Genomic DNA, 15,761 nt, shown 5'->3' with positions numbered 1-15,761 from the left:
CTTCAAATCTGAGGTTTCCTGAATCAGATCATATAAACAGGAAATTAGAATTTGAAATTAAGAAAATTTGATTTTGATTTTGAATCTTTATACAAACAAGTCTAAACAAAGGGAGAACTAACTAACAGCATAGAAACTGAACAAAGAAACACGATATTATAGAAATCAAAAAGAGATTATATATATTTGAAACTTGAACCTAATTACATAAAACATGTAAACAATTGATCACCCATGACCAATTTAGCAAAAACTCAGGACAATATTGCGAAAATCATAGTTTGTGAAAAAAATAGCCTTACTTGAGTGTGTCACAAACCATGCTAAATGACACCATTTGCTCATGCTAAATGACACCGTTTGCTCATATGCTTTATTTGGGCTAAATATATTATCGAGCTTTTGGTTCTATTTTGGCCCAATAGAGTAGCAGTCAGCAATAACTCCAGTCTTCATTTTATGGTTATCAATGAAATGAAATGAATGTTAAGTTTATCTTTTACTTTGTGCAATCTTCTTACGGTTCTTGCTTCATTTTCTTAGTTTACTTTTAACAAAAATCCAAAACAATAGTCAAGATCATGATAAATGATATCAGAGCTAGCGATTTCTCGGACATAACTGACACCCCTAATATCGCTGCATATTGTTCGTACCCAATTCAAAGCCCTAATCCTAATTTCTATCCCTACCAGTACACATCCACCAGTACACATCCACGTCCTATGTAACTCCTCTGCACACACTACCTTCAACCCTAACATATCAATATACACCTACCCCAACACCTCCTCATAGGGGTGAACGCGGGTCGAATTGGGCGGGTTGGACCCCTAAAAATGACCCAACCCAATAGGTTCGGTTTGTAAAATTTTAACCCATTAAGTTAAAAATATTTTTTTAACCCAACCCTATTATCGATACATTGGGTTAGGTCGAGTCGGGTCGGGTTGGGTTTCAAACATGCAAATACAATAATATCAAATTATGCGAAGTTGCTAACTGCCTAACACAGTAAGTTGGTAACAAGTTGTCAACTAACAATAACCTGATAGTTTAACACAATAATACTCAAAATAGATATTAAGTTCAAATAGAAAATATTACATCACTCCACAAATCAGTCCATAAATACATAGCAGCAGTTTAGTTTCAAAGTTCAAACTTCAAATAACATCAAAAATCTTAATAGAATTATCCGTAAATAACATCAAACGTCATCTTGAATCTTGACTGTGTCTTGCGCTGCCTTGTCCATGTTACCTACAGGTTCAAAGAATACAATATGAATGTAGATAACATTGTTAAACAAGACTATACTGGAAAAGTAAACATGGTTAAACTAATTGATCAGATTTGTTTTACCTGCTTCTAGAAAGGAATATGACTGATTGTCATCCAAAAAATCCTTGGTTTTTATCCCACCACGCCCTTCCTTCAACCAACTTTGAGTGCACACTAGCATTTCCAACATACTAGGGCTTAAAGAACTACGGAACGGGTCTAGTATGCGCCCGCTAGTACTAAACGCAGATTCTGAAGCAACAGTAGACACCGGAACAGCTAACACATCTCTAGCAACCAACGATAAAGTCTTGTACCTACTTGAGTTATCCTTCCACCATAGTAGTATATCGAATGAAGATGTCATAGGACTGATAGGTTCTTCACTCAAGTACTTGTCAATATCATTTTTGTTCTCAAGTAATCTCATGTAAGCTACCAATTATGTAAGGTAACAATTCACTAACATACTATTCAATACTACGCCTGCTATTGAAGCTAATTATACACAATTATACAGCTGAAATCAATAAACACACAAAGAATCATACATAAAAATAAGAGAAAACAAATAGAAACAACAAAAAAACAAGTTAAATGACTGGAAATTATCAAAACAATTATAATCTCAATTATACTCGAAGAGTGAGGTTAAGCATCTCGTAACATCCTAAATTAACAAACACAAACATATATGACATATATAAACATTAACAAACACAAACATATATGACATATATAAAAACTATCAGTGAAGCTAAGCATGAATAAACAATTAAAAGAGTTAAATTGGATTGGGGAAATTATGTACCTGAATAATTTGAAGGTATGAAGGTGAAGACGGAACTCGGAACAGTGAGCGAGAGAGAGAGGCGGAACTGAAATTGGAATATAAGTTATAACCCTGACCTAGGTTAAATGACTGTAAATCTGGAATTAGACCGGGCTGAAATGAATAATATGTAATGGGCTAAAACTAATATATATTGGGCCTGTAGTTTAATTGTATGCGGGTTGGGTTGGGTTGGGTTAGAGTTAAAATTGGTTAAACCCTGACCCAACCCAATATATTCGGGTTGTAAAAAATTTAAACCATTTAAACCTCGGTTTTTGGCGGGTCGGCTCGTGCGGCCGAAATAAGGGGCGGGTTGGGTCGGTTTATTCGGTTTGGTCGGTTTTTGTTCACCCCTACCTCCTCATGTTTACCATCATATTCAACCACCGTCATATTTCTACACAACTCCCGAAGCACCTTATGTTACCCCATTTCAGATGTTGATTTCTGATACTACCAAGTGTTTCCTACAATAATTAGATAACAAGGTCACCCAGTTGGATGTAAAACTCTCCCAAATCAGGACGATAATCGAGGAGAAGAAAAGGGTTTCTAATCTGCCGATTCTACATGTGTTTAAAGAAATTTCTGAAACTTGTGTTTTTTTTATCGTAGGTAACCCGCAGCCGCTGCCTTTGGGTGTGCACGGGGTAAATCATACGGGCTCACGCAATAGCCTGCAAACCACGTGAACCTAGGTAAACCGCATTTAAGCGACAGACTCTGACTCAGAAGACATAATCATAAATTTTCCTCCCGTGAGATTCGAACCTGTGACCAAGAGGATAGTTATCCCCTCTTTAATAACCAACTGATCTAACCCCTGCGGGCCTGAAACTTGTGTTGGTAGTGCTCAATTTTATAATTCATAAAATTTGAAGGAAATGAGGAATGTGAGGACAAATACAACCAAATTATTCAAATGCTAAAGAAGATGGAGAAGAGCGTTACCAGCTTAACTAATCCAGTCCAGGAGAATAGCGATGAAGATGATGAAAAGAGTACTCACCTAGATGAGATTGTCCCTGTGGTAAATCACTCTTCTATTACATCTAATCGTAGTTCAACTGTCAGTAATAGGGATAGTTTGAGTAGATCTGAGAAAATAATTGATGTTAAGGATGAATATTTGAATCAATTAGAAGGGTCGGAACCTTATGCCCTTCATATGTTTGATGAAAGTCCTGAGAAGATATATATGGTACGAATTCCAGCAATACCTTTATCTGTCCTTAGCTCTGTAGCTTCTCATGGCAAATCAACTGAAAGAGGTTCGACAACCCGACTGGGTATTGAACGTGCTAAGAATGATAAGAAATTGGTTTTTAAGCTTCATGAAAATGAGTACGGTAAAATTGATAGTAAATTCTATGAAAAGATTAAGGATATGAAGAAGGCAACTCATGTGCTTAGAGTACGTTCTGAGATGAATTCTGATAAGATATTGGTTTTTAAGCTTGGTGAAGATGAGTATTTCAATTATCGTATGAAAGGGAGATATAAAAAAATGGATACATGTCAATGATATGGAAATAAGAGGCCTGGTTACATTCAAATAGCTGAAATGGAATTGTATCAGGCTTGTGAAGGGATATTGAACAAAGTACTGGAAATGGATGAATGTATTGTTAGGGATAAGGCTGCTAGGATGATGATTTTGTTCATGCTCGTAAGTAGATCTGGTATTGTAAGAGAATGTGAACTTTCATACAATACGCTTAGTAGGAGTTTAGAGATTTGGAATGGTGAATCTGAAATAATAGTTTATAGGCTACACGAGAACGAGTATGGTAAGGTTGAGGGTCGGTTTGAAAGCAGAAAATCAGTATTTGATTCTAAGTCACTTGAAGGTGGAATTGTCAACTCTGCTATAGCTTTACTCGAGAAATTGCTTTTAAGGGACGTTATTATCTGTGTGGATATTAGGCTGACTTATAGGATGATGGGGCTTGTTTGTCATGCGATGGGGAGATTAGAGAAGATGTCAATGAAGAAATTAGTGTCTTTCAATTATTTTTTACCAGAGACGTGTCAAATTATAATACGACTGATTGTCCTAAATTTACTCTTAATAATGGTGGAAAAGCAAATTGAGTTAACTAAGTACAATCCAGAAAAACAGAAAAATGAGCCTCTGAATGATTTAGTGTTTCTTTTTGAGAGTATGTCCCTAAATGATGTCATAATGTGGGGGAGCAGGGTGCAACTGGACTATGTAGAAATTGGGATTCACCATACAAGATTTTATAAAATGGATGACAGAGGTCACTTGAAAGTTATAAAATGTTGGAGGCGTTATAACATTATGATGTACAATATTAAAAGTTGGATGTAGAAATATGCAGAATTTTGTTAATAGTTCTGAAGCAGGTATATGATAACTTTATTAGAATTGAAATTTCCGAGCAAGAAAATCTTGCGGGAGTACTTATCATTAAGTGGATTCTATAAATCAAAATTAATCAAAAAAGTAGAAGTTGATAAGCCATATTTGATAACCAATAAAAAAAGTAGAAGTTGAGGTAATTGCTAAAAAAATTATACCCATATCGTCCTGCTCAATGGCATGAGTGAACCATAAACTACAGAGCCAACGTACTTTCTCTGTTTTCGATTTTGAAGTTGAAATAAATTATCTTGTTTACTTTCTAACAAGTGTGCAATGCATCTATATCAAGGTTAAAAATATTTCCAACTCATGCATTCACTGCAATTTTTTTATAAAGTACCATGTAATACTGTAGATAAAAAGAAAAGGTGTAATGGTGTTAGATGTTCCATTAAAAGTTAATCAAGAGCTTTAAATTGTATAAGATCCAAGAGGAACATTCAGGTTAATTTTTTTCGTAGTGGAAGACCTGAATTAACCACCAGGCTAGACAATAGTTTTAATACAAAAGGCAACAAGTAAGTACCATCTGTTATTCCCTAGCAATACAACAAGAATTACAGAAAGAGGTTGAATATAATTCTGGCTACTTTTCAAGATTTTAAAACAATTCTAACTCGACAAATATATAAGTGTTTCATTTGCAGATTGCGGAATGAAGTAGTTATATAAATCAAAACACAAAGTAATAAAAATACAAGCTTTTAAAACTTTCTGGTGGATTTGAAAGTATCCACCAGATATATATATATATATATATATATATATATATATATATATATATATATATATCGAATGAGAACTTTGTGAAGCTTGAATAGCTCACATCTGCTTACAAGTAGAACAAATAAACTACAGAGAAATTTTTGACAAGTACAGATTTTTCTATCTCTCTTTTTAAATGTGTTTGCTTAGTTGAATGTTCTACTAGCTACACTTGGTTTATATATCACCAAGTTTACATGACAATTAGACAAGATAATAAAATAAAACATATCTAGTCTAACTCCATACTGCTTCACTACTCTATTCCAGCATCTTTGAATATCTTCATAATAACATGAAAATGGTAATGCTTCTTTGTTCTCAAATTCCTGCGTAACAGGTTGCCACATTCCTTTTGCAAACACCCAACACATATGACTGTGTTGTCACTGTCAATAGATATTTAAATTTGATCATCCGTCGAGTACATGTTTGTCATCTGTCGGGTAGTTTTGTTGATCATCCGTCGGGTAACTATTTGTCACTCGACTCCGTTTTACTTACACAGAATTACAAGACATCTCATATTTACAATTAATCAACCTATTCTGCATATCTACTAGTAGTCAACATGACTCATATGCTCCTACAGAATCTACACAAAGTTGTTTGCAGAAATGTGCTACAGATCTTATTTTTACATAAGCTACTCACCTGGTGGATGTCAAATTGTCATCCGTCGGGACTATATTGAATCATCCGTCAGGACTATATTTAATCATCCATCGAGTGCTATAAAATTCACTAAATTAAATCTAATAAGGTGTTTTGTTTAATTTATCATCAAGTTCACAACATATTCCTAACAATCTCCCCCAATTTAAATCTACTTGAATTGTAGCCATAAATAAGAGAAACTTGATGATAACATAACATCCTAAAGATATAGAATAAAAATAGTAGATAAAACTGATAAGTGCTACAATTTTTACTGAAAATTGAACAAAGCAAAGTATACAAAAAAGTTGCTCACAATCATTGTTAAGGTGCTCCTCTATCCTGAGCAGATACATTTATTTCCTTGATTGTCTGGATTTCTTCCCAAGCCTCCTATTGTTCTTTTCTATCTGACTTTGGAGTTGTCTGTGGAATTCAAGTTCATCAGCTTTAGATAAATCTAGCATTTCTTGCATTTCTAAAAGAGTCTCATTGCTAGAGATACTCAGTTGGTCATCCAGTCTGAAAAATCTTCTAACTCCCTTATCATCCATGAATTCAGTCAGCCAACAAGGCCTCAAATGCACTCTATTTCCTGTAAAGGGAATAGACAGAGTTTTTGGAAGTGCATCTTTGGCTCTATTGCTCCTTATCTCCTCTATTTTCTTTAGGACTATCCTCCTTGCAGTCACATTAAATCCAAAGTTCTTCTTGAAGGATGAATAGACCTTTATCAGTACAAATTGGCTTTCTTGAAGAATCTTATGAAGTGGCCATGTGATCTCTTTCCCTCCCTTATACTTGAATATTAGCCTTTCAGGAAAATGTCTGTAGGCATCAATCCCTCTTACTTCTTCCAATTCTTCCAAGTAGAGTTTTATTTCAGAGATCTCCTTGATGTCACAGATGTATAAGAGATCTTCCTTGTTGACTGTAGGTTGAGATTTGGTTAGGGTCTTGGATCTGAGAGTCACAGGCTTCAATTCTTACTTGCTCTGGTCTTTGTCTTCTTTGGCTTGTTGAAGATTGGATAGTTTAGTTCAGGAATTGGCAAACTATCCCAGTCTACTTGTTCATCCTTTAGAATTATGGGCTCACCATGAATATTCCTTGTTGGATCCACCACCTTGAATTCTTCAAATACCATTGAGGGTTTTGATGTTTGAGTTGAAGTTGTAGACTTTTTGGGAATGTAGTCTTCTATTTTCTCATCACTGAAGTCCAATTTTCTTTTGGAGTGGAGCTTGTATCTGAATCTTCTTTTTTGCTGTGGTTCATCTTGCACTTTTTGATCTTGAGGTCCAGCAATTACAGATGGTTGTGTAGAAATCTCAGTTGTAGTCTTTACAGCTTGAAGTTTGGCCAAGATAGCAGCTTGCTCCTTCTTTTGTTTGAGCTTCTTAGCATCTAAGCCATCTTGCTTCTTTTCTTGCCTGATTCTTTCCTTCTCTTCCTTTTTAGCTTCTACAAATTGAGGGTGTCTAGCCACCATACAGATTTCTTTACCATTTCTATAAATCTTGGCAATTCTTCTTTTAAGTGCTGAATCAGTAGGATCCTTGAAAAATATAATTAACCTAGCCAACAGCTTCTTCTCACCTGGCCTAGGTGTCTCATACACAATATCCATAGGATTTTTGTCTTAAAACCTTGAGTAGTTTCTTTTAGGCTTCATGATAAGATTTTCTTTTGGAGATTTGATGCAAGATGTTTGGCCTTTTTCCAGATAATTCATACTTATTTCATTCACATAAATCTGCTTGACTTGAGAGTGATGATTGAAGACTTTGTCTGATTTCTGAATTGGCCCAAACTTTTGTTGAATTTCTGCATCTATCTTTCTCCATTTATCATCTACTTCCTTCTCCACTGCTGCAACATCAAGCATCTTAGGAATTGAATTTGACTCAAGCTTAGCAACTGCTATATGGATCAGATCAATGATGTCCAATACTGGTGGCTTTGGAAGAGTAATTTCTGAAACAATTACTTGGCTGATTTGTACATTTACCACTTTCTCCCCCTCACCATATGGCTTTGCTTGACTAACTTGAGATAATGATTTCTCCCTCCTTTTGTTATCATCAAGTAGAGTGGAGGAAGAAGATTGTACAACCACCAGTTGTTGCAGCAGTTGAGTTTGTTGTGCTTGATGTAGATGTATAGCTGAGAGATGCTTCCATAGCAGTCATCCTTTTGTCCAAGGACTCCACTTTTTTGGAAAGATCATAGTTCTTCCTTAGTTGTCTCTTAATATAAATCAGTGTTGCTTCTGAAAGTTTAGCATCCAATCTTTCAAAAATATCCTTCTTCACTTGATCAATCTCAGTCTTGACAGAATTGACATCCTGATTGTGTTGAAAGCCTTAGATTTGATGCATTTATAGAGAATTTAAATGTGCCTTTAAGAGCATCCTGGTGCCAACATCTGTTGTAGATTGAATAGCATTATGTGTCTCCTAGATTTGATGGATGAGAGTGATCTTGAAATGTTGAAGATCACATTCCTTGGAGAATGCCCAAGATGGCAGGCCATATCTAGAGCTGGTGCCTGCTGCTCCCCCAATATCCATGGGCTCTTCACTATCCTCATCATCATCTCCAAAAAGATCTTCAGATTCACCAGTGCCATAGTCTATATCATCATCAGCTTTAGGTGGCATGCCTTTGTTGGCATCCCTAACTCTTTGCATGGATTGAGTGGTGTGCACCAAATTAAGCATTCTTTCAGCCTCCTCATTGCCCTGTACAGCTAGTGTTTGATAAGCTGTAACAGGATGAGTAAATGTCTCAGCATCTAGGGAAATAGAATGTATCACAGCTTGATATTCTTGCTGAAATAGTCTTTTCTATCTGCATCATTGACATTCATTGACTCACTTGCAATAGTGTCCATCCTTATCTCTCCTGTACCTGCATTTCTCTCAATATCTCTCTCTTTTTGCATCAAGGGCTCCCCTTGGCTTCCCACCCTCACACCATCACCTTCATCATCTAAGGTGGGACTCTTCTCACTCACTTTTTCCGGTCCTGAAGAAATGAACTACATTTGTTCACTCATATTCTTTCCTTTTTCCTGGGAGCGACCCAGCCTCTCACTCAGCTCACTCCCTTCCCTCAGTTCTAAGAGAGATTATACTACCACTAAGTCCTATGCACTTGTGATAATTGAAGAAATTTGAAGTTGTGCAGAGACTCCCGACGGATGAGGAATATCCATCGGGGTAGTAGTTTGGCTAGCCGACGGATGACTGCTGTTAGGAAAATCCTTCGGGATACAATCACTACTAGACGGATGAATGATATCCACCGGGATAAAAGAAATGAATGAGTTTGGAGTGGAGACTATTGTAGACTGTGTGCAGATTGATGAAAATTTGGGCACAGATGTCTCAATAGATTCAGAAAGAATTGGAAAGTGAGCCAGAAATCATCTAAAAGATGATGCTCAATTGCTTGGATTTTTGGCTTCTCCAACAGAGTTAAACATAGAGAATTTGGAAGTGATGTATTGATCATGTCTGAAAGGAATATGTCCTAAGTCCAATCATGTATTAGGATTTAGGAATAACTCTTTATGTAATCTGTTTTTGATTTCATTGATATTAATAAAAAGCTTGTTTTGTTTTTATTACGGGCTTTATCTATTTAAGTGTTTAAATAAGATATACCATAGTTTAGAGTAAAGCTTTTTATGGATTATGATGAGATCATAATAGTGAGACCTAAAAAGATGATAACTCTAAACTTAAATAGTTCCTGGTCATAGGATTACTAACTGGTAATTAATAATCCGTAAAGATCGGTACATACTATGCTTGCTTCATTATGAAGGATGTCTGTTCTCATAGACATTTGTGTGGTGACACTATAGCTAGTATGTAGGTGCTTATTATAGAATAAGTTCACTGAACATGACTCGCACAGCTGAACAACTGATGGAGTTCACTCACGTGTCAGCAGTTGTTCACATAGTGATAGTTGTACAAGTATCCTTAGACTTGAGGTCATCATAGTCATCTTGTGTACACTGAACTATGCTTTGGTTTAGTTCTTAGTCTCCAGGGACAATTATTAGGGCTCTTCTAGGTATAGGAATTTGTACACGAAGATAGTGTATGATCAATAAAGGATCTACCCCTTCCAGTGAAGGAAGCGAATGTTCAAGGCTGATCCACTTATGCTAGTTCAGGAATCTCTGGCCAAAGTGAATGAAATTAGAAAGGAGTTTCTAATTTGCATAGAACTACGCATAGTAAATGGTAAGCAAGTGATTAAATTAGATAGGCTTGACACGAGATCCATGCCTTGTATTTAATCGGGACATTGTAGGGTAGAAGGAGTTTATTGTACGGTAACTATTCACTGAATAGGTTTTTGGTATTCTAAGCAGTGAATTCATATTATCCGGATAGTCGCGATATGCTGAGAAGTATCCCTCACGATGTAGAATAAATGTGATTAATTAATTAATCATATTTAATAAATTAGAGAATTTATATAAATAATGATAAAATAGTTTTATTATTATTTATTTCTACTACCGGCTTAATATTGAACCTACAGGGTCATACCATAAAAATAGAATGATTTAATGGTGGAGGAATTAATTAATAATGGCTAATAATTATTTATTCATGAAATAAATAATTAATTGGCAAATTTAATAATTGATTAAATGAGATTTAATTGATTATAAACTAATTAAGAAAAGTTCTTAATATTATTAATTAAGGATTTAATTTTTGGAAATTAAATCAAGAGAGAGAATTATTTCTAAAGTGTTTAGAAAAAGGATTAATAATTAAAAGGTGTTTTAATTATTAATGAGAATAATAAATGGGATAATAATAATATTATTTATGGGAAAATTTCAGCTAAAAATTTTGCCTATAAATACACTATTATAGACCATATTTTATTCGAACCCACATCGAACCCGAAAACCCAAAAAGTTTGGAAAACCCAATTCTCTCCACCTTCTTCCTCCTCCTTAACATCGTTTTCTTGGTGGATACCGGTGGAGTGCTTCACACTTGAGGAGCAACTGCTAAGGATCTCTGATCATTGTCTTCGAATTATTTTAAAAGGTTAGATTCGATCCCTCGAATTTTTATTTATGATATGTATGCTTTTATTTGGATTTTGTATGTGTAAAAGTGTTTTTCCATGCCCCCGCTGCGTTAAAAATCCAACAATGGTATCAGAGCATAGGTTGTATGCATATAGATCTGTGGTAAAAATTTCAGAATTTTATGTGCTTGTATGAATTAATTATGATTTTTATAAGTTATATCATGGATTAATTTTTTCTGATGAGAAATCGTTTCTCAGAATAATTTTGAATGTTGATCTGGGTTCTACAAGTGTTATAGATCGTCTGGGTATTTTTCTTATAATTTTAGGATGTATAGATTTTTTATTATGAATTTTTGAAGTTCTTGTAATTAACGTAATTAAATAATTATATATATATATGAATTGTATGTATGTATATATCTGTATATGCTGTCATCTGCTGTGTTTGTACTGTCTGTTGAAGAAAGATAAGCAGCACAGAGAATGACAGATCAGGCGGCACAAAATCCGAGGAAAAGGTACGGCGGTTGCTGCAGAAAAAAAAAAAATAGGGGTGTAACGCATTCCGGGAATGCGTTACACACCTGTGGCGCATTCACAGAATGCGTTACACCCTTTAATGGCTTAAAAGGGGTGTAACGCATCACCGGAATGCGTTACAGGGCTTGTAACGCGTTCCTGTAATGCGTTACAGCCCGTCTGTTGAATTTAAAATTGATTTTCTGGGAGTTTCGTAACTCCGTTTTGGGCGTGCAATATACCGTTGGATTCGTTTTTCTGAGACGGATCTAATGGAGTGATAAATTTTAGTTTATATAAAAGTTTTGAACTATTTATATTTCCATGAAGTGTTTTAAAGATGTTTTTGACTGTTTTAATTGCTTTTAAATGCTTCATGTGATACATAGAGATGTATAATTCTTAGACTAATGTGCTAGATGATATAACATGCCTACCTTGATGTTTATTCATGTTTATATATGTGATATATGCTTAGTTTATCATGCGATGATAGATTTAGGTGAACTTAAATAAACATAAGGCGTTTGTTAGACAACCTAGTATAGTGAAATTGTTTCATAACCTTAATAATAATATTATGAATACAATCATGAGATTCTTGTGTTTATGAAACACGTAATTGAATATGAATTTTCGATATAAGAGAAAGGATGATTTTGTCAACAACAGATTTCTATCTGTAAGAAAGGGTTATTAAGTGACGCCTCTTGACAATGCTCCACCCGATCTGGGAATCATCTGATTATTGATTATTGATTTGAAATATTTAATTTAAAAGGAAGAATCTCTTTATAATATGATTATGATTGTAACGTAATATAATCCCTCTAAAATTAAATAATATCAAGTAGTAATTGGCCAATGACACAACAGGCTTGTGTCGGTCATAGCCTTCCAACATGATAGAAAGTAGTTCTTATTTTTGAATCATTGTCGGTTCGTGCTACAGCCGAGGGCTTTGATTTCAAAATAAGAAATACTTGTCTATTACATAGAGATGTGTACATTGAATAAGAATCTAAAGGTCGGTACGTGCTACAGCCGTGGGCCTTTGGGGACTGATTCAACTGTACGGACTGTTGGGTTAGACTTGACTTAGAATATTGAGTTTGTCGTGCTACAGCCGAGACTCAATTATTCAAGAGGCTAAAGTTTGATTAGGGAATAATATAAGATGTAATTGACAAGAGTTGTCTGCCTATTGAACATTACATGGCGGTTCGTGCTACAGCCGGGGTTGTGTAATGGAATGTAGGATCCCTATTCCCACTAGCATTATGAATGCTTAATTTTTCACGTAGGGGGTTGAATAAATTAGGTAAACTAGTGGGAGCCACTTATGAATAAAGACCCGATTCATATAGTGTTTTTAATATGAAATCGAATATTTGCTAAGTGTTGTTATGTGTTTATCATTTACAGATTTACTATATTATGTCTTCTGCACTATCACTCGGGAGCATACTAGATGCTCACAAGTTGACTGATCCTAATTTAGCTGTATGCTTTCACTGTAACAAGTTAGGGCACTGGAAGAGAAACTGCAACGTTTACCTTGCAGAATTGAAGAAGAAGAAGGGTAGTGAGACTACCGCTTCTGATTCAGGCATGTTCATGATCGAAGTTAATATGTCACTAGGTCAAATTTCTACTTGGGTATTAGATACCGCTTGTGGTTCTCATATTTGCAATTCGTTGCGAGGACTAAAGGGAAGTAGGAATCTTGAAAAAGATGAGGTGATTCTACGTATGGGCAATGGAGCAAGGGTTGCGGCCATAGCTGTAGGATCATTTAGTTTACATATGCCTACGGGCAAGACTATTATTTTAAATAATTGTTATTACGTTCCCTCTATCGTGAGGAATATTGTTTCTATCCCTATGTTGGATTTGGATGGTTTTTCATTTATTATTAAGAATAATGAATGTTCTATCCTTAGAGATAATGTTCTTTATGGATTTGGAATTTTAAATAATGGTCTGTATGTATGTGACGTAGAGTATGATTTACTTCAGATTGAACAAACTAATAAAAGAAAATGAGATGATGAAAATCTGACCTATTTATGGCACTGTAGGCTAGGTCATATTAGTGAAAATAGACTTCGGACATTGCATAAGGAAGGGTTACTAGACCCCTTTGATTTTGAATCATATCCTACATGCGAGTCTTGTCTATTGGGTAAAATGACCAAATCTCCATTTAGTGGACATGGAGAGAGGGCTGCAGATTTGCTAGGATTGGTACACACAGATGTATGTGGACCAATATCTACGCAAGCCATGGGAGGATTTTCGTACTTCATTACTTTCATAGATGATAGATCTAGATTCAGATATGTGTATTTGATGAAACACAAGTCTGAAGCCTTTGAAAAGTTCAAGGAATATAAACATGAAGTGGAGAAACAAACCAAACACAGTATTATAACTCTTCGATCAGATCGAGGTGGTGAATACTTGAATGTAGAGTTTCTAGATTATCTCAAAGAAAATGGTATAGTCTCCCAGTGGACTCCTCCATATACTCCACAGTTGAATGGGGTATCTGAAAGGAGAAATCGAACTCTGTTAGACATGGTTCGGTCCATGATGAGCTATGCGAATCTTCCAGTATTCCTATGGGGTTACGCATTGGAAACCTCAGCATATTTACTGAATAAGGTGCCTTCCAAATATGTTCCTCAAACTCCGTATGAGATATGGAAAGAAAGGAAACCGAGTCTTAAACACGTTAAGATTTGGGGATGACCAGCTTATGTCAAGAAAGTTGACCCAGATAAGCTGGAATCTCGATCCGTAAAATGTAGTTTTGTGGAATATCCTAAAGAGACTTCAGGGTATTACTTTTACACCGATCATCGGGTGTTTGTCTCCAGACATGCTACCTTCTTGGAAAAGGAGTTTATCCTTGAAGGAAACAGTGGGAGCAAAATTGAACTTGATGAAGTTCAAGAAGCACAAACTACTACGGTTCAAGTGGAAACACCTGTTCAGACTGAACAACCTTCTGTGGAACAGCCCATTCGTAGGTCAGAGAGAGTGTCTCGCCAACCTGAGAGGTATTATGGCCTTGTCATTGAGAATGACCATGAGTTGTCAATCATTGATGAAGACGACCCTAAGACCTATAATGAGGCTATGAGTAGTGTTGACTTAGAGAAATGGCATAGTGCCATGAAATCTGAAATGGAATCTATGTATACCAACCAAGTATGGACTCTGGTTGAAGCGCCTGAAGGTGTTAAGCCTATTGGGTGCAAGTGGGTATATAAGAGAAAGATTGGAGCAGATGGCCAGGTGGAGACCTATAAGGCTAGGCTAGTGGCAAAAGGATTTAATCAAAGACAAGGGATTGACTTTGATGAAACCTATTCGCCTGTAGCCCTGTTAAAATCAATTCGGATTTTGCTTGCGATTGCTGCTTACTACGACTATGAGATCTGGAAAATGGACGTGAAAACGGCCTTCCTCAATGGGGAACTTGAGGAGGAAGTGTATATGACACAGCCGGAAGGTTTTCTTTCCAAGGGAAATGAACACCTAGTGTGTAAGCTGCTGCGAACCATATATGGTTTAAGGCAAGCTTCTCGTAGATGGAACACCCATTTTGATGAGACAATCAAAGAGTTTGATTTTATCAAAAACATGGATGAACCATGTGTCTACAAGAAGGTTAGTGGGAGCGCGGTAACATTTCTTGTATTGTATGTGGATGACATACTTCTTATAGGAAATGATATACCGATGCTGCAATCAGTCAAGGTATGGCTATCAAAGAACTTCACCATGAAGGACTTGGGAGAAGCATCCTACAGTCTCGGTATGAAGATCTATAGAGATAGATCTAGAAGAATGATAGGTCTTACCCAGGGTACATACATCCAGAAAGTGCTTAAAAGGTTTAGCATGGAAAACTCCAAAAGAGGTCTCATACCGATGAGTCATGGAGTGTCCCTTTCTGAAAAAATGTCTCCTAAGACACCTGAGGAAAGAGAGCGTATGAGTAAGATTCCTTATGCTTCAGCAATAGGATCTATCATGTACGCGATGTTGTGTACAAGGCCTGATGTTGCTTATTCAATTAGTGTGACGAGCAGATATCAGTCCAATCCAGGTGAAGACCACTGGAAAGCAGTGAAAAACATCCTTAAGTACTTGCGAAGGACTCAGGACATTTTTCTTGTTTTTGGCGGTGAATCTTAGTTGAAAATAGAGGGTTATACTGAC

Source organism: Apium graveolens, chromosome 5 (genome assembly GCF_009905375.1).
Source record: "Apium graveolens cultivar Ventura chromosome 5, ASM990537v1, whole genome shotgun sequence".
Classification (NCBI taxonomy): domain Eukaryota; kingdom Viridiplantae; phylum Streptophyta; class Magnoliopsida; order Apiales; family Apiaceae; genus Apium; species Apium graveolens.
The sequence above is the reverse complement of the archived record's forward strand: the minus strand, read 5'-3'. Positions refer to the sequence as shown.